Source organism: Nuphar pumila, chromosome 2, assembly GCF_984573655.1.
Source record: "Nuphar pumila chromosome 2, dmNupPumi1.hap1.1, whole genome shotgun sequence".
Taxonomy (NCBI): domain Eukaryota; kingdom Viridiplantae; phylum Streptophyta; class Magnoliopsida; order Nymphaeales; family Nymphaeaceae; genus Nuphar; species Nuphar pumila.
In genome coordinates, this window is record NC_143250.1 from 113,006,206 (window position 1) to 113,027,356 (window position 21,151).

The following is a 21,151-nucleotide window of genomic DNA, read 5'->3' on the forward strand; positions in this document are numbered from 1 at the left end:
TTGCTATATCACTTTTTCCAACTTGTAAAATATATATTTGCCCCTTGACGTCACCGATTGGTTAGGGCCAATGTTGTCAGTATCGGCATTTACCTATCGATTTGGCCAACTATTCATCAGGTGAATCGGGCCCTTACCGATACTCAAGTGAATCGTTTTAAATTGATTCTTTTTTTTAAATATTATGTATCAATCAGAACGTGACACGTGTTACCTAAGATCATTCCGGTGGCTTGCCTAGTGGGTGTCCTTCTGTGAGCTAGGGCACTCACCTGGGGTTTAGTATACATAGAAGAAGAGACACCTGGGGTTTAATATCTACGCAAAAAAGAACTCATTAAGCTATCCTGTTCTTAGGCTTGTTTGGTAGGATGCACGTCACCTTGTGTTGGGACGTTGCAAGTTCAAAACTCAATGGTACCTTGTGTAACTGGTGGGGGTCTGCCTAACCCTAGCCCGATAGAGTGCAATATGATTGCACAGAACCCAATCACCCTCCTGGGCCTCAAACCTGACAGGCCCTGTCCCAAGATGGAGGGTGATCAGGTGCTTTAATGCACAAATATTTGTGCAATCATATTGCACCTATGACCATCAAATCATGGATCCTTCTGTTTTCATTTTTTATACCTTTCCCCTCTTTTGTTTATATATATTGTTCACACACACACACACGCATTTACCTTGTAAAAGGGTTTTCTTTAAAAAAATTTACAAAAGGAAAAATTTTGTTAGATAGGCTTATGGGGTTTGAGCCCTTAAGATACTACATCCAAACTAACTCCAAGACATTTGTTTGCTGCATCTTGTTATATATCACTCTACAATTGAAGTTAGGTATTTTTCTCATTCCTACACTTTCTTCCAACTCTCCACCCCACGGAAAAAATTTTCCCATTCAAAGTGTAAATATGGAAAATAATTAAACCCAATTGCTTCAGGAATTGACTAACAAAAGATAAGAAAGATAACAGCATAACTTATTATCAAAGATTTGCTTATTGGTTGGTTCAGGCAATACTCTCTCTTTTTGGGTATAAAAAATCATTAGTACTTATTTATCTTTACATACTCAATAAAAGAAAAAAAAAATCCCTGACCCTCCATCCAAACAGTCCTGTTCAACCTAAAAAAGAGCAATAAGTAGCCAAAAGGACCGATGATAACTTATCACAAAGATTGTCTAGGATCAGTGATGTTAATCCTCCAATGCCCACTAGCTAACCTAGCCTTCCTAGCATGTTTCCTGTCAGATTGCAACTCAAACTTCCTTCTTGGTCTCAGAAGGCACACCTTCTGCAAGTCATGGGCCATTTCATCATGTACCTTCCACCAACGCCGGTGCGCCACGTCGCTCGCGAATATTGTTTGGTCAGGAATGATCCAGTTGCAATCATAGTCCCTGTAACACAGCCATGGCTTGATCCCAAGGTAGTGCACCCCATAGAGCTTAGGTGGGTCAGACCCATATAGTTGGTTCTTGATCTTTGCTTCCATTTTACTGTTGGACCATTTGTTCTTCAAGTAGTTGACTCTCCTAGGCAACCTATGCCACCATGTAAAGACTTCATTGAGGAACCCTTGGTCCCCTCCATTGTAGGACACTACCCTCTTCCTCTCCTTCATCAAGATATCGAACGTACACGTGGATGGCTCGATGACCATCACACCTGAGTTGAAGATTACACCATCGTTGCCCGTTGCAGACAGTTGGGGGAAGCCAAAGAGTATGTCCAAGTTCCTGAGGACAATTATGTCCGAGTCGATGAAAACGACTCGGTCGTAGTCTGTTAGCTGCCAGAGCCTGAGCTTGCTGTAGTTGTACTCGTTATAGCTGTCCTTCTTTGCATTCGGGTTCCGGATCCGTTTGATCTCCCGGATCCTCCACCCGGCAGACTGGAGGGCGAGACGGGTCGGAAGGGTGATGGACTTGTCGATGAGGATGACCAGGTCCCGGGTTGTGTTGGTCCCGAGAAGGGTCTGGGCCAGGGTGATCGCGCCACATGCATATTGCTCCGATGAATGGAGGACCGTCGCATACGCCTCCCTTCTCTTTTGATGTGGCTGCTCCGGTCGGTGCCGCCATCCTGTCAGGCCCACGTAGGTCCGGCCGGTGGTGCTGCTCCACAAATCCGAGATCTCGTTGGTTCCTGCATCGTAGACAACTTTGGTTAGACTCGGTTCAACTGCCGTTACACAGTCTGACTCGGAACCATGGCATTTTGTCGTTTTGGGGGGTATTCTGTGGAATTGACTTCAATTTTACTTTAAATTATCATTAGAAGCTTCTCAAGGACAATGCTTGAAATGTGTGGTAAGTTGGTAACCTAATGATTAATTAATCAATTAATAGTACTAGTATCATTAAATTTTTATTATTACAATAATATTACCATATATGAATGACGAAAAAGCCCTCATCAGACAAACCACCATGTTTGTCATTTTCTCCACCAAAAACACAATTCAATTCCACTCATCCCCAATGTCATTCCTATCTTCATATACCCCACCAGCTTGGGATCTCACCGTTGAAAGTTGTTTTGATCAAATCTTACCTCACAGATGTGATCTACAAGGTTCATTTAGTGAATATCAACATTTGAACATCTCAAATATGATATTTGTATAGGATTTTATGGTAAATTAAAAAATCAATGGCTATAGACATGACATAATTTGTTGATTTTAAATAATTATATATTTTTTTGGTAAAAAAATGAAATCCAAAGGTTGATTCTTATCAATTTGTCCACGTCTATTTCATATATACCATCAGCTTCAATCAAAACGACTTGCATCAATGAGATGAGATTATGTATGGGGTATGATGATGGGACGACTTGCATCAATGAGATGAGAATATGTATGGGGTATGATGATGGGGGCCACATAAGTCTTAGCTTTATGTAAGGCATTTAATTTTAAGTTAATAGCTTCTAAACCTAACTGCACTGAAACAACAAAACCATGGTCACCCTTTCTCTGTCATGAGCTTCTATGGATGTGTTGCATCATTGTATTATGTAGGAGGCTGAATGCTTGTGTACATGTGTGTGCATACAAGGATACAATAAGGACACACGACACGGCATTTTTTTGAAAGTTTTTCATACGAGTAGAATATAAGAGAACAGGACACGAGAGTAAATTGGAGTATCCTTGTGACATAGGAGTGTCATGTGCATGTGCATATGTATATGCTTGTATTCCAGTCAAGGATCTATGTAAACACCCATTTCACAAAAATATAAAGAAAATAAATTTATAATTTATGACAATTGAAAAGTTTCTTTTTTATTTATGTCAAATGGCATTAGGTAAGAGACCAAATCGGTTTCACTCGTCCCGTGTCATCCTTATCTTCATGACCCGCCTTGGGATTTCGTTGATACAAGTAGTTTTGATCAAGTGGAACTCGACAAATGTGATCTATATCATTCATTTAGTGAATATCGCCATTGAAATTACGGAAATCTGACTTGTGTGCAGAATTTTTTGGCGATTCAAAAATCATATTTTTCCATTGAAAAAATTAGATCCAAAGGTCCATTCTTATTAAATTGATCGTACTGAACTCATTCATAGGATCAGATTTGATCAAAACAACTTGAATCATAAGTTTTTGAGGGGTGAGGGATGACATAGGGGATGAGTGGAACCCAGCTGAAGATGAACAGCATTGTGACGTTTGGGGATATGGCTTGAACATAGATTAGAATTGTGAGTGTTTCATTAGCTATGGTTTTTGTGGAGAATTGGACAAGAGTTGAATTAATGATTTGTGATGTTTTGGTGATATGGATTGAAGATAGATAAGAGTTTGGTGTTTATCGCCATATGGTTTCAGTGGATCCTACGTGATCTACGTCCATAACATCAAGTCTTGCTGACAGTACTCATTGACCATAAACACATTTACCTCACCTGACCCTAAAGTCAAAGAATCCCATAAATCCCCCGAGAGGAAGAAAAGAAAAACAGGAAATTAAGTATAGCCACAGCTGTTAAGGGCTCGCCATCGTGGGGTTTCCATCTCATGATCTTATTTTCTAGCTTGCTGTTAGTAATGATATTTTCAATAAAAGCAAGGGCCATCTACCTAATTGTCATAAAAAAAACTTTGCAGTGAGTTGGTAGACCGACTAAAAAGCGAAAACGGAAAATGATACGGGAAGTGGAAAGCGAGAAATAAAAAATATATATATATATATATAAGAATTGAATAAGAATCAATAAAAAAAAACAATATAAGAATAAAACCGAAACACAAATAAAAACTAAAATAAAAGTGACTATTCTTAAATTTCATTATTTTTAAGTGTAAGAATTAAATTTTTAACAAAATCTAAAAAATGATGACAGTCAATTTAAAGAAAACACATGAAAATGAGTGAGAAGCATGAGAAAAAACACATAAAAAACATGAAAAATAAAGTAAGAGAACATATAACAAGAATATGTGAAACATGTGAAAAGCATAGGAAAAGTGTGGAAGAATCGAGATTCTCATCAAGTTTCAGAAGCGAGAAATATCGCGCCTCAGAAGTGAGCTTCCCATCTATTTAAAAAGTTTCCGTAACTCTGGTTTGGACTCACAAAATTGAATATAGGTGTAACAAAATCAGATAAACGCTCTCTGTCCCATGTGGGCCACACCACAAAGGCAGGTGCACTTGGAAGGGGGCCACATAGAACACAAGGCATTTACCTGGTGGGGGCATAAAGTGCCTAAAAAAATTGGGACCCTTACCTTCTCTCCAGAGGGGCAGTGCCAATTTGCAAGACCCAATTGGCAGGGACACCTTCTCTTCTAGCCTCACCAAATCTGACTCATACAGCCATGCATCTCCCTCATGCCTCACCAACTCCTCACACCTGAACATCTCCACCATTGGCCTGCAGGAACTAAAGAAGAGGAAGTTCATACTTGAGAGGCCATCCCTCCCATTCCTGACCCCCAAATTAGCAGCAATGAGATGAATCTGCAGCCTAAACACATCCCTCCTCCACCCTTCTTCTGGGAACTTACAGGGCAATTTGGCTACCACCATCTCAAACTCTCTGTGGTAGCTCTCAAAATCTGGCATTGGAATCTCGGGACAAGAAGGCTCGCTGTTTTCTTCCTCCTCGTCGATCCATTCAGGGAAGATATGTTTCCATTGGAACTGCTCTGATACTCTCTCAAAGTGGATTACGCTTGTGTCTCCTGCACTTTCCCATTCTTTGATCTCAGAGTCCTCCAAATTCACTAGTGCAATCTTCATGCCTGACTTCACCTCCACCACCCCTTCTTGGTCCTCTTTGGTGTATGCTTCTAGCTTTCTGTTGCCTTCAAACTTGGGCTGCATTGTCTCAGTGTTGTTTTCCATCTGAATATCAAAATGAGTAGCTTAGATAATGGTGTAGAAGCACTGGATTTTTATGGCTTTTTGTGAATAGAAATCATATGTTAGTTCAATAGGTATGCAGTTTCCCTTGCGAAACATGAATCAAACTAATGGATCATGTTGTTCAATGAAACCAAGCCAATGCATTTAAGAATTATAATATGAAGAACATCATGACCAGTTTGTTACTAGTATACCATTATGAAAGTCAAAATGAGAAAAAGAGATCAAAAACAATTTTGTGGTGCTTTGAAGGACACCATGTTGCATTAGTTAACACTATCACGTTTTATCTGTACATAAAACAGAATATGGAGAAGGAATTCTCAAAGTTTTGCAAAAATCAGACTGAAAAACTTGCGATTTTGCAAATGAGAGATATATGAGATACATTGCAAATATAAACTACCATCCTAATCAAGAAAGTGGATGGTTTCTAAATTTTCAATTCAAAACCAAAAAAAATTTATGATTCAAGGATTTTGTGAAGGGAAACTGTACCCAATTTCTTTTCATTAATGCACAACTATGGCACTCACCTTACCTTGGTCTTTTGACAATATTCTGATGAACATCTGATCAATATCTGCCGAGTTTGGGGATACACAGAAGACGGTCGCAGCAGCAGCCCGGCATAGACAATGAGAAAAAGTGTAATGAAAACCACATTGATCCTCACAACTACTGCCTTGGAGGCCATTATCATCATCACTTTCAATGACCAACAACAGTGTGAATTGAAAGCAATCACCTCAAGCAGAAACCTTTGTACATCAAGCTCCCACACTTCTCTTCTCTTCTTTCGTTTTATATGGAACTTGAAATTGGTCTTATTTCTGTAGGTTGGTAAGTGTAGGGGAGCAATCTGTGAGCCTTCCTTTATACCCTTCCATGTACCCTTCCTTTCCTTGAGAATTCTGTTTCCCCGCCCCTTATTTGACGCCAATAGTGAAGTAAAATAATGAAATCCAGTCTGCTTGGGGGCATCTGTTGTGGGTAGAGAGGGCCATAGGTTGTCATCCTGTCGCTTTTGATGTGAAGTCAGCGTCGCTATGTTGAAGAATTGCTATTACCATCTCATCTTACAATTTAGAAAAAAAATCCATTTAGAGACTCACCTTTTGCGTGATATTTGAAAAACAGTCTCTTGTTTTAGAAAAGAACATTTCAAAACCCACATTTTAATTGACAGCATCAAATTAGAAATGTCAATGAACCGGATTTTATCTGAATACGACCCAATTCAATTCAGTTTAGATGCATTTGGTAAGCCAAAACAATATCTGATTATAATTGGATGAGGATATGTTTTTTTTTTCCTACTGAATCTGAGAAATATCCAAATTTAACCGATATCCGAACCTGTTTACATGTAAAAAAGCAGATCCAGTATAAGCTTGTCACCATCCGAATCTGAACTCAATCTGCTATCACCACATCCCATCCGAATCCGAACTGTTCACATCCCTACATCAAATAGAGGCGGCCAGATCTAGGACTTGAGCCGAGTACCTAGCAAAGTACTTAACCACTGGATGGTGCTATGCATCTTGGGGCCTATCATACCCCATGGCCGGTCAGCTAGAGGGGTACCCAAGGGGGTCTCCTACCGGTTGACCACTGTGCTGAAAATGGTTGGACCTGTGCCTCAGGACATGTGGCTCTGTTCTAGTGGGGCAGAATACTTTGTTAAGTACTTGGCCCTCGAGCACCGGATCTGCTCTCCAAATAGAGACCTAAGTTGGAGTAACTCCAAGTTAACTTTAAGTTTTGTACAGCAAAGTCATTAACTTCCCTATTGCACAGTAAAATGGGCAAACAACCTTTTCAAACCAAAGGTTAAAAATGATATCTTATATGACCCTTAACCATGAAATTGACTTCAGGTCAAAGTTTGGCCACCACCATGATTTTGCAAATGTAAATGGGTTTGATTAGCTTCACCTATAAGAATTTCTAACAGTAACAAGCATCAATAATTTCTCTTGGTTTAACCAAAAAATTATTCATTTAATGCAATTGGCTATTGAATTGATCTCCTTACCAACTCGGTTTACCAACTCGGTTGGTATACTGTCATCATCTTAATGACAATGAAGATCATTATTTTATTGAGGAACATGTAAAATTAAAGTAAGAGATGAAAAATAAGAGGGCAATTTGGGATTGGTGATTGTACTCACCAAATATATTGATGTGTACAACCGTGTTAGCATGCTAGTGTTTTAGATTTGCTTGCAAAGACAGAGGCTTTAATGCATTTCTTATCCATGTCACTACTAGTGGCATGGACATGGTGCTCCGGGAGCACCTGATTCCACATAATAGAAATATCTTCTCAATCAGACATCATAGATGCATTCAACATAGTTTATTTGATAGGAATCATGCTTTGGATCAATGTTGTCAGTATGGGTATCGGCCCTGAATCGTTTGGCCTACGATTCAGGTGAATCAGCTGATACCGATTCTCAAGTGAATCATTCTGAATTGGCTAAAAATTAATTAAAAAATATTTTGTGTCAATCAAAACGTGTGACACGTGTTAAAATTATTAATATAATATTAAAAAAACAATTCAAGTTTTTTTACATTTATAAAAAAATAGCCGATTCTGGCTAGTATCGTATCCATTTTCTGCCGATATGCCTATACTGACAAAATTGCTTTGTATCATGTTTTTGGGACACAAAAATAAGGTTTTTTAGGTCTTGAAATTTTGGTACATTGTGGGCCATCGATCTTTAAAGATCTTGAAAAAACTAGATATAGGTCACGTTCACATGATTCAAAACTTGTTTTTTACTAAAAAGGCATGTATATCTATACAGTCCGATCAACAAAAAGCCTCAAGAATTTTGAAAAAAAAAAAAATTAGGTGGGAGTAGGTGCTCCCAGAGCACCCTATATATATAATGTTTTTTGAGTTTGGTAGTATTTTTTTTTCTAAGAGGAAAGCAGGTTAACCAACGGCTGACGATTGTGTCCAACTCACAGCTTAATATTTAAGCTGAGCTAAGAGAAGGACCTTGTTTTCAGATCGTCACTGTTTGCTTCCTACTTCTTTTTCTATGCTATAAATTCTCACTTAATGCTTTGTAATTAGTTTGAGTGGTGAATGATGAAGAAGAAAACGAAAGAACAACTAGCAGAGATGTGCTTCTTCCAACAGAAGAATAAAAAAGAAGACTAACGGATAAGTGCATTCCACATGTGACAACGTGCTATGAAGAGGCAGATGGTGACGAAAGCATTTTTTGTTGATGATGACATTGCTTAAAAAGTTAGATGGTTTTTGTAATTTTATGCAAAATAAATACATAAATTATATTTGGTGGTGTTGGAGGCGCAAAACTATTGAGCTGAAAATTATAGGTTCAAGCTTTTTCGACTCAAATTTGACTACATATAGATGTGTTCAGCAAGGTGTGTTTGCTATGGATCAAACCTTGGATCGTGTTATTTCAATCTAAAAATATGTTTTTTTGAGCTGTAAAATTTTAGTGCATTGTGAGCCATTGATTTTTAAAACTAACACCGTGCTTTGGATCAAGTCAATCATTTGGAAACCTAAATTTTTATTTAACCTAGTGTGGAAGACCCGAAATGATTTTCTTTTTTGGTTCATATGAAGGCGTAGTTGTTGTTGTGGGTGTACTGTTCATTTTGAGCGGCCTCTCTCTAAGTACACATCTAAACATAATAAAACCTAATCTAATGCTTTGATAAGAATATTCATGCAAGGTGCAATGGGCGTGATTTCCATAGAAGTCAGGATACTCATGCTAGGCATGACTTCCATAAAAGTGCTCAGACTGAATTTCATTTAGGAAACTTTAATATAGGAAGGCAAGAAGGATCATGAAGGAGGAAAGCAAGATCCTTCAAAAACAGCCAATAAAATAATGTTACCTTATCTACACATCTGAATCTTGTAAACAAAGTGACTGCAATAAGGAAATTATCCCAGGAAAAATGTTGAAAGGGGATTTTCTCTTAGATTAGATGTGATATATACTGGATATCAATGGAACACCTCCTTTAGTGAGGTGAGACGTTTTTCCTCAACCATGTTAAAAAAATTGTCTTCTTCTTTGTGTTTTGGGTGTTTTCATGGTATCAGAGCTGAGCTCCTGGTGGTGATCATGTTTCAAGGTCGCTGTGGCTGCCAAGTTTTCATATCTGTTTAAGTTATGTGTCACCAACTTCGTGTCATGAAACTCAATCATACAATTTTTTTACTGTGATAGATGCAGATGCTTGGCTTTATTGAAAGCCAAGATATGAGTGGATTCATCAATGGAGAGTTCCTTATGCCAAGTCAGACCATTCAGGCACGCAGGACGACGACGAGCAAGGTGTTGCTCAATCCAATCCTGAATTTATCGCTTGGAGGAAATCTAACAGTCTTCTCCATGGGTGGATAACCGGAATCCTCTCTATTCTCTCTCGTGGTCGAGATCCAGACCTCAAAAGAGGTATGGAATGCTTTAGTTATACTGCTTTTGCCCGTAAATATGAAGAAAGAGTCTTTTCTTGTACCAAAGATGCAATATATTAAAAAAAAATTGCACCTTAAATGGCTATGTAAGGAATTTTAAAATTATTTGTGATTGGTTGAGGACAACTGCAAAGTTTTTTGGTTGCTAAATGGGCTCGGATCAAGTTATGAGTCGTTTGTGGAATCTATGATAAAACTGCCAAGGCAACCCTATCCTGATGTGGTTGCTCTTCTGTATAACCATGATGCTAGCTAGGCGTAATACCTACGCTGAAGAATCGTCCGGGTGTCAACCACCATGCTGCATTTGTTGGACAACGTGTTGGAATCAAAGAAATTGATTCTCTAACAACAACAAAAATCGACAATTTAGTTCAAAAGGTCATGAGTTTGTGCAAGCTGGCCAATCAATGAGCAAGAACCAAAATAATTTTGGTTTCAAATTTGATCTCAAATCAAATCAAACCAAGGCCTAATGGTGATAAGGGAGTGATCGATTTGCCAAATCTGTAACAAACTAATCATCATGCTATAAACTGTTGGCATAGATTTAATCAGACTTTTCAGTATGATGATATCCCTCAAGCTGCCATGAACAGACAAGTCAAAATCATACTTGGTTCCTGAATTCAGGGGCTTCCACTCAGATATAGGTAAAGTTTCTATACTAAACTCATATTCGAACTGGAAAAAATTATGATTGGTGATGGAACTAAGTTAGACATCATACATGTTTGGTTTGTAATTAAACCTAAAATGTGCATGGTGATAAGTGATTGAAATTAAAAAATGTTCTTGTTGTGCCCGAAATAAATAAAAAAAATTTGCATTTCCATTAGCCAGTTAACTACTGACATGCCATATATTGTTGAGTTTTCATGTAATGGCTTTATGATTAAGGACAAAAACAACAAGAAGGTGATAATGACGGGCAATAGATTTGGAGATCTCTCCGAGCTCTACCCTACAGTCAAGGAAGTGTTCTTTTCTTCTAGATTTTGTTCAGCAAATGAAAAGGTATATATGACACCAATGCTTGGGACATCCTCATGTGAAGGTAGTTGATTTCTTGCACAAGAACAATTTTATTTCAATAAGTCCTATGAACAACAAAATGAATGTGTGGTAGTTGTCAAATGGAAAAGATGTGCAAGCTTCCTTTCAATCTTGTTGATGACCATTGTTGTGAGTTGTTTGAGAAAAATGCATTGTAATTTGTGGAGACTTGCCTAAGTCACATTTGTTCAAAAAAATTGATTCTATGCTGTTTTTGTTGATGAATGTTCGCGATATACTTGGGGTCTATCCTTCAAGACATAAAACTGAGCTTTTCTTGAAATGTGTGGGGTAAGTTGATAAAAAATTAGTTTAATAAAAATATCAAAATGAAAGAGGTGAATTTAACAATAAGAAACTTGCTACTTATGTCAAAGAAAATGGTATTCGGCATCAAAAAGCTTGTCCAAAAGCTCCCGAGCAAAATAGAATGGTCAAAAGGAAGCACCGTACCATTACCAAACTGGGTTTAACTATGATATTTCATAGTGGGATTCCTACTCGATTTTGGATAGAAGCCTTTATGATTGCTTGTTGGTTAATTAATCGTCTAACCTTCCCCTAATTATCTCTACATGAAAACACCTTTTGAAAATTTGTTTCAAAAGAAACTTAATTACAACAACCTTTGAACAATTTGGGTGTAGATGTTTTCTATTTCTAAACGATTATACCAAAAATAAGTTTGAACCAACATTGATTTCATGTGTTTTTGTAGGATATGATGACATTCATAAAGGATATTGATGTCTCTATCCTCCTGTTGGGCGTGTTTTTATTTTTTCTTTTGATGAAAACATGTATCCTTACAAAGATCCCGGACGATTCTTTTCTGTTGTCCAAAATAATAGCGAGGTTGTGAGTTTCAAAGAATGGGAGTCAGAAAACATTTCTGATCAACTTGACAACCATGATGGTGAGATCAGGGGAAATTCTATTCAGCTCAATCAAGATGTTAGACTGCATTATAGTGCATGTCAAAACACGTCTAGTGGGATGGCATCAACTGATCAACCCGATTAGTCTATGACTGCTGATTAGCATATAGATGTTTCTATGCAGCCTCATGGTGATGTTCAATCAAATCCTACTGCACAAGAAGTATAGTTGAGTGTTGAGTCAAAATTTTTGGCCCATGGTGAAACTGCTCAAACTGAAAATTGTGAACAAGGTAATCACGTTGGAAATTCACATTTGATGATAACTCTATCCAAGGGTTGGAATTGTTAAGCCAAATCCCAAGTATTTTTTGGCCTTTACCATTCCTCTTGAACCTAGGAATATAAAAGTTGCGAGACTCTGGTTGGGTTCAGGCCATGAAAAAAGAGTTGGAGGCTCTTGCTAAAAATGATACTTGGGGTCTCGTTCCTCGGTCTAAAGATATGAATTGGCACCAAATGGGTCTATAAAACCAAATTGAAAAGTGATGGTAGCTTAGAACGGTTGAAAGCTCGGCTTGTTGCTAGAGGCTTTAATCAAATTCTTGGCATTGATTTTTTAGAAACATTCTTTTCAATCATTAAACTCACTACTATAAGATTTGTGCTTACTATAGCCTTGGTTTACAAGTGGGAGATGTGTTAACTAGATATAAAAAATGCCTTTCTACATGGGCATTTAAACCAAATTGTTTATATTGAACAACCTCCAGGATTTGTTGATTCAAATAAATTGACTTGGGTGTGTAAACTCAAAAGAGATCTCTATGTCCTGAAGCAAGCACCTCAGACATGGTATGATCGATTCAGAATTTTTTTTATTATCAATGGGTTTCTTTTCCAGTATGGTTGATTCCTCTCTTTTTATATATCAAAATAATAAAGGTATTATTGTTCTTCTGCTTTACATTGATATTATTTTGACTGGAAGTAGTTAGCTCTTTCTTTAAGAATTTATTTATCTTGTGAGTAAAGAATTTTGCATGAAAGATCTTGGGCTGCTATATTTTTTTCTTGGCATAGAAGTTCATAATTTTTTAAAAGAATTGTTTTTTAATAAAAGGCATTATACTTACATGCTTTTGGGAATAGCTCAAATGATTGGATCCAAGCCTGTCTCCACACCTATAGTTTCAAATTAGCGACCCACTAAGGATGCAGACATATATTTTTCTGATCCAACTCTATATTGGAGTTTGGTTGGGGGTTTGCAATAATTGACATTTCTTTTTTTGTCAATTATGTGAGCCAATTTATGCAAAACCCTACTGTTTTTCACTTTGAAATGGTCAAGAGGATTCTTTGTTATGTTCATAGCACGATTGATTTAGGAATTTGGCTTTTGGCCTAATCTTCACTTGAGTTGTATGCTTTTATCGATGCTGATTGGGTTGGATTCCACCTCACTAGAAGATCTACTATTGGATATTGTATCTTTCTGAGTACTAACTACATCTCTTGAAGTGCCAAGAAGCAAGCCACGATTGCTCGTTCTAGTTCTGAGGCGAAATACAAAGCTATGGCATTTCACTACAAGAAATTTGTGGATTAGCGACAGACTCAATCCGTCGCTAATCCATCGTCAATCCATTGATGTAGAGTTTAGCGACGGTTTAGCAACAGATTAGCGACATATTAGTGATGGCTAACTTTTATCACAAAATTCTAGTCGCTAATTAGCGACAGAAACTATCTGCCGCTAGTTCCGTCGCTAATTTGTGATGAATTAGCAAATGACATGATTTGTCGCAAGGTCGTCGTTAATCTGCGGCGATTTGGTTTGGCGACGGATCAAAATCCATCGCTACAATAGCGATAGATTAAAATTCATCGCAAATCATTGGCCGATTCACTTTTGCGACGGATAAATATTCATCCCTAATCCGTCATGAAATTAGACGCCGATACTAAATAGCGACAAATAATATTTGTCGCTAATCCATTGCAAACAATAAAAAAAAAATTTAAAAATTTGTTTAAAATATAAATATCAAGAAAAAATTCTCGTGATACAATTTATATTTCCTGTGTATAAAAAACAAAGTACACATAAAAAATACATATAAAAAGCAACTAAAATAATTTATCGATCCACTATAATCCTTGCCAAGTTCTAATTATTTACAAGTGAACATTTACAAAGATTTCCTTTTGAAACAACAAGAAGGTACAACAAATTCAACACATGAATCTAATCATCGCCAAGATTTTGTGCATCATCTTCTTCATTGTCTCGATATGCCCCTTCAGCTTCTCTACGGTGATTATCTCCAGCATCCTATAAGAGAAAAGAAAGGTTAGTATCGATAAACAAAATATAATGAAATAAATTATATGCAATGCACCTAAGTTAAGGCAATCAAAATAACATAAGTGAATTACATATAATCTAGCTAGCAATAAAGTGAAGGATATTAACAAAATTCAGATGTGTTATAAGGCTGACATAAAAAATTCATAATGATTCCATCATGAAATATGTGTTCTAATCATGCATATACTAGCTTGAAATCTAACGACATGAAACAAATCACATAAAACTTTCATACCTAACAGGCACCTGCAGACGAAGTTCCCTTGTCCCGAAAAAAGCTGCAAAACTCATTACGGACAACGTCGAAAATTGTTTCATATAAATAGTCACGCATTGTGTCCTTAACAAGCTGGCAGACACCATCCCAAGAATTAGGCAGGTCAGTCGGATGGTTGGAGTTGATGTTGACGGGAGAACTCTGTGAGTCGTGACTAGAGGAGGCAATGACTTGTGAGGTGTTCATATTACTCTCAAATCCGAACACACGACCCTTTTTGGGTTCACCTGTTATAGTCACCCATGCTGCAGGATCAAAAGGCAGATGCTGAGTGGAGTTATCGTCATATTGTTCTACCATCTGTTGCTTGTATGACTCCTATAAAGTAATAATTACAATGTGGATTAATAATTAAGAATTATAATATTTATGATAACTTGTATATTACAATATTTATTAATACAATAAATATATATCATTGTCGTTCTCGCCTTCTCTGATACGAACTCTCCCGTGGTCTTATGTTTATGTGTTTCAGCAAACACATCCTTGTATGGTACAATACCTCATTTTTCTGCTTCATGCGAAGTTAAATGATAAAAAAATTATTTAACAGTTATGCAACAATACTTATAAAATTGACAATATATATTAATGAGTTACCATTTTCTTCAAATGAATCTCAAAAGTCCTAGATCCACCTGTATGTAGATGGGCATCGGGCATCTTTGCTCAGTTCTGTGCAGCCTTCATTGAGCGGTTTCAAAATTCATGCCCACCCACTTGTCACACATTGCATCCCAAACATCTGACCTCATAGTAGGAGAGTCATGGCCCTTCCACTGCAGTGGATTATCTATCCCGTCAGATGCTTTTCTTGTTGTAGTCTTCATATTGTGCAACATGTCTGCAAATCGATTGGCAATCACTTTCTGCCACACCTTCCTCGCGTCCTGCTCCTCCATCGTAGTCACGAAGTGATTTGAAGCCTATAAAAAATTTCAGAAAGTTAGTAGACATGACTATAACAAAAAATTAAATATGAAACACATTAACTATGAGAAATGATTGTATACCATAAATGAGGACTACAATCTATCCAACACCTCCTTCGGATACTCTTTTCATTGAGCAACTGATCATGGTAGATGTTAAACTAGTGAATGCCTAATCTCTCGTATTACTTCTTGTGGCTCAAACCTCATACTGCACATGAATTAGTATACATTAACTATCAATATATAATATTTATAAGATAAGTATAGGATAATTGAAAATGAAATACTTACGGTCGATTATCGATATACACTATCTGAATGAGTTGTCGCATGTCAGACTGATAAGACCCTGCATCCAGCGTTGTATCGTGACTTGTATGAACAACTATTGTAGGTGGGTCATGTGCAGGCGAAACATCATTTATAGAAAAATGAGTTAGAAATTCACACAATGCACATTTAAACTAATCAAGTATATAATTAGTTAAATGATATACCTATCGAAGCAGCCCGTGAAGATGGAGGCTGAGACTGGCTACCACTGGGTGCTCGACCACTGTAACCTCCATGAACCATATTCTAACAAATAAAAAACATCATGTAATACATTCAAACATTGCAATACCTTCAAATCATTGTAATACATTTCAATACATTCAAATCATTCATATCATATATTGCAATACATTAAAACATAAGATATGACATCACTTGATAATCATGGATAACTTATCCTTAACTTACAATACAATTGGATCAGTTACACAACTCTATATCTTCATGCATACATAATCAATTCGAAAAATAACTTCATGCAAAACATTCAAATATTACAATACATTCAAATCATTGCAATACATTCAAATCATAACTCTATATCTATCAAAGATACATAATCAAATAAAAAATAACTTCATGCAATACATTCAAACATTGCAATACATTCAAGTCATTGCAATACATTTCAATACATTCAAATCATAACTCTATACCTATCGAAGATACATAATGAAATCGAAAATAACTTCATGCAATACATTCAAATATTGCAATATGTTCAAATCATTCAAGTCATTGTAATACATTTCAATACATTCAAATCATAACTCCATACCTATCAAAGATACATAATTAAATAAAAAATAACTTCATGCAGTACATTCAAACATTGCAATACATTCAAATCATTCAAGTCATTGCAATATATTTCAAAATATTCAAAGCATTCACATCAAATAGAGGTATGTATTACAAGATGTATTTCACTAGCTTAAGAATTCTTCCTCATCACTTGTTTGACTTTCATATTCTTCTTCCTCCTCTTTGTCATCTTTTTCTTCTTCTTCATTGGGTGCCCATCCACTTGGTATATCATTTGGATCACATTCTTACATGCATGTGCCATCGACCAATGGAGATATGACATGCATACCATGCGCGACATCATGACCATAAGAGAAGTCATACATATCATCTGATTGATAGTAATCACTCTCTTCGGTTAACTTGTCTTCCTATAACTGATCATACTCGAGGTATAGTTTAGACTTTACCTTACAAATTGCCCACCATTCATTTCTATCTGACTTCCTTGTACTCGGATATGAAGTATAGTAAACTTGTTGAGCTTGCGAGGCTAATATGAATGGTTCATATGTTTCAAACATTGATTTATGATTTACCTTCACAATGCCTGAGGCTTTGTCGACTCTTGTTGCTGTGGGATCAAACCAATGACACTTGAATAAAGTTACCCTATTATTTATGCCTAAGTAAGTCAACTCCATTATTTATTCTATAACACTGTAGTAGTCATGTTCATTTTCACCGTAGTTGTTACCCTTGACACACACGCCACTATTCATTGTTGACTTGTTTATACCGTAGTTTTTTGTATAGAATCGATAACCATTTACGATGTACCCATTGTAACATTACACAACTTTGGTCGAACCATTTTGTAAATCACATATTTCTTTATCTTTAACATCACCATGGCGGACCTACAAGCATAAACAATGACTGTGATCACAACCAATTAAGTAACTTACTATTGTTGACACGAAAAGAATGTATGTCATCATCCTTACCAACTCTTTCAACCATGCTATAAACTTATTTTCACGTTCTTTTTGTATTTCTGCATTAGTGAGATATGGAAGTTCTTTTCGCAACTCCAGATCAAATCGTCTGTACTTAACAAATACTTATATTACTGAACCATGTATGCACGTATAGAACTTAGTGTTACAAATTAAGTATACTTACTCGATGTATGAGTCGATCGCTGAGCAATTAAAAATGATATAGATTTGTGTTACGTCTTGCTCTTGATCTTCCAAGAGTCTTGATCGGCAACTGCCAAAGGCATGCCCAAGTGATTGAAATATTGACAGTTTGTCTCCATCATCATTACGAGGTGGAAATGTGTAATATGTTAAAATGTGAGGTACAAAGTACATAGATAAGAAATTTGAAATTTCTTCTAAAGTGTACGCCTCACAAATAGAGCTCTTTATTCTTGCTTTATATCGAACCTTTTTTTAGGTCAAACAAGCATATGTCAACAATATACATCTCAGATTGCAATAAATTTCTCAATAACATTGAAGAGTAAAATATAAAAAAATATATATCTTTCAAATGAGTACATCCACTGATATTGCACATGACCACCAACCCTTAGTTCATATGGCAAATGTATGATCAAATGTTTCATAACATCGAAAAATGATGGCAGAAATATCTTCTCTAGCTGACAAATAGTAGTGACGACAGATTCCTTGAGATTCTTTACATCAGATACTATGACTTCCGATGTGCACAATGTTTTAAAAAATCTACTCAACTCAGATAATACCCTCCATATAGGTTTGTCTAACATATCATGGAATGTTAGAGGTATCAACCGTTGAATAATGACATGACAATTATGGCTCTTCAACCCATATAATTGTCCCTCATCTATCTTCACGGCCTGAGCAATGTTAGAGACGTATTCATCTGAAAATTTCAACTGTCTCAACCATTGACATACCTGCTTTATTTGATCTGGTCCAAGAACGTACCTTGCCTTTGGTTTCATTATTTTGTCATTGTACTCTTTGAGTTTCAATTCTGGTCTTTTACATATTACTTTTAAATCTATACGAGCCTTCGAATTATCCTTCATTTTTTCTTTCACATTCATTACTGTATTGAACACAATATCAAACACATTTTTCTCTAAATGCATTACATCCAAATTATGTCGTATCAATAAGGTTGGCCAATATGATAGTTTCTAAAATATAGACTTCTTTATCCAATTGTGATCCTTTTCAAATCTAAGGAAGGGTGTCGGACTACGGGCATCTGTCAGTCCATATGAAAAGTATCGCAATCTTCTTAAAATCTCTATGCCAGACAACCTTGTAGGTGGACCTTCCATTTCAGTTGTACCTGCTCGAAACACATTCCTTTGTCATCGAAACAGATGGTCGCTGGGTAGAAATCGACGATGACAATCAAACCATCACGACTTTCTTCTATGCTTTAATTTAAATGATTTTGTATCCTCCATGCAGTACGAACATGCCAACCTCTCATGTGTGCTCCAACCAGATAACATACCATATGCAAAGAAGTCACTAATTGTTTATAGAATAACAACCTTCATATTGAAGTTTTGTTTTTGGTGGGCATCGTACATGAGAACACCATCATCCCACAGTATTTTCAGTTCATCAATCAATGACCTTAAATATACATCAAGATTTTAGCTAGGAAAGGTCAGACCAAGGATTAATAGAGACAAGAAAAGATTTTGATGCTTCATACACAAGCTTGGAGAAAGGTTGTATGGGGTGACAAATACTGGCCAACATGAGTGTGGAGTTGATCTACCCCCAAATGGATTAAATCCATCTGTACATAAATCGAGCCTAATATTTCTCACTTCCATTGCAAAGGTCTGATGAGTATGATCAAAGTGCTTTCAAGCTTCTGCGTCAACAGAATGTGTGATCTTATCTTCATCATGTCGAACTTTATTTACATGTCATCTCATATGTTTAGTTGTCCTTGAAGATATATACAATCGTTGCAATCTAGGGGTAAGACAAAAGTAGCGGAGCGACTTGTATGACACTTCTTTTGACCTCGTGCTACCATTGCCTCTTGTCTTAGGCTTGAACCGAGGATGCCCACATGACAGACATGATCTGCTATTTTTTTTATCTTTGAAAAACAACATGTAGTGATTTGGATAAGCATCTATCTTTTGATACCCCCATATCTAGAGTGTTGACCATTACCTTCGCACAATAGAAATTTTGTGGCAATTTTTCATCTGTGGGTAACATACTCTTCACAATAAAGCACAAACGGTTAAAACATGATTGACTCAAATTATACTCGGACTTTAAATCCAGTAGTTGGAGAACTGCAGGCAAGATAGTGTGACTCTCACAACCATTCCAAAGTGGCTAATCAGCATCTCTAAGTAAATCATAAAATCTACTAGCTGCATCGTTTGGTGCTTCTTCCTCTACCCAGTTGGTACATCACTAGGACCCATAGCAGAACCCAGTTTTGGTCCTACGACATCAAATATCAAATTCACATATGGATTATTGTGCACCATATCCACCCGTGCATCAAAATTGTTCCTAAATTTTTCACCATGAAATGTCCAATTCTGATAATCACTCACAAAAACCTTCTTGTATAGGTGATGTCTAACGCCATAAGGTTCTACAAATCGATTGTTCTTACACATCATGCAGAAGCACCTAATCAGACCTGTGAGATCCACTGTACTGACACTTGTCGTTGCAAATTCAATAAAACTGTTAACATCATCCATATATTTAAGTGATACCTCAGTGTCAACTATCCTACGGTACATTCATTCATGCTTTGCAGTCATTTTATTGTATGATGTTACAGATATTATCCTAACCAGTTAAAAGAGAATCATCAGAATGCTATGATGAAGAAAATATCAAATTTATCATGCATTCATGGTAGATGTAATGATTTGATATATATATATATATATCACACATACAGACACACATATATATATATTATGTCATTCAATCACAAGAACAATGATGCATGCATTGATAATGTAATATTTTCATGTGCAAAACTATTCATTTGAAGCATGTTTGAATCATTGATAACTTATCATTCATTTTCATGTGCAAAATTATTCATAACACGATACATTCATTTGAAGCTTGTTTTCATGATACAATTTCACATGGAAGTCATAATCAAATTGAAAGTAACTTCATGTAAGCATGGATACAATCACATCAAACATTGCAATACATTCAAATCATTCATATCAAAACAGTGGCAAACATGTACCTACAGCAAACACACTCTAATATCCCGCTAACTAATACCACGACTAGCATGGAATCTGAACTCCAAAAATAAGAACATTTCTATTTTTATACATTAAAATCATGCTCAGCATGATCTTCGAACTCCATCAAAGCAGTTATAGATATTCACAACTAAGTGAGTGTGTGAACAAAAAAGTGTTGCATACAAGAAATTAAATAACTTGTGATGCACATGCATCACTTACTCACCACAAGTATTTACCTAATTTGTATTGCTTTTGTCACTTACTTACCACGAGTCGCGGGGCACAAGCGGGATTCATTGTGGAATCTATAAAAGACACTGTGTTAAAATGATTGTTGGTTACCGGATGACAAGGAGAGTGATGCCCTCTGTC

General features: G+C 36.5%; 1 pseudogene; it reads right to left on the reverse strand.

The window, feature by feature from the left end:
- Window positions 1-1,170: 1,170 nt before the first annotated feature.
- On the reverse strand, window positions 1,171-6,090 carry LOC149846787 (UDP-glucuronate:xylan alpha-glucuronosyltransferase 2 pseudogene; annotated as a pseudogene).
- Between the last annotated feature and the right edge of the window lie 15,061 nt (window positions 6,091-21,151).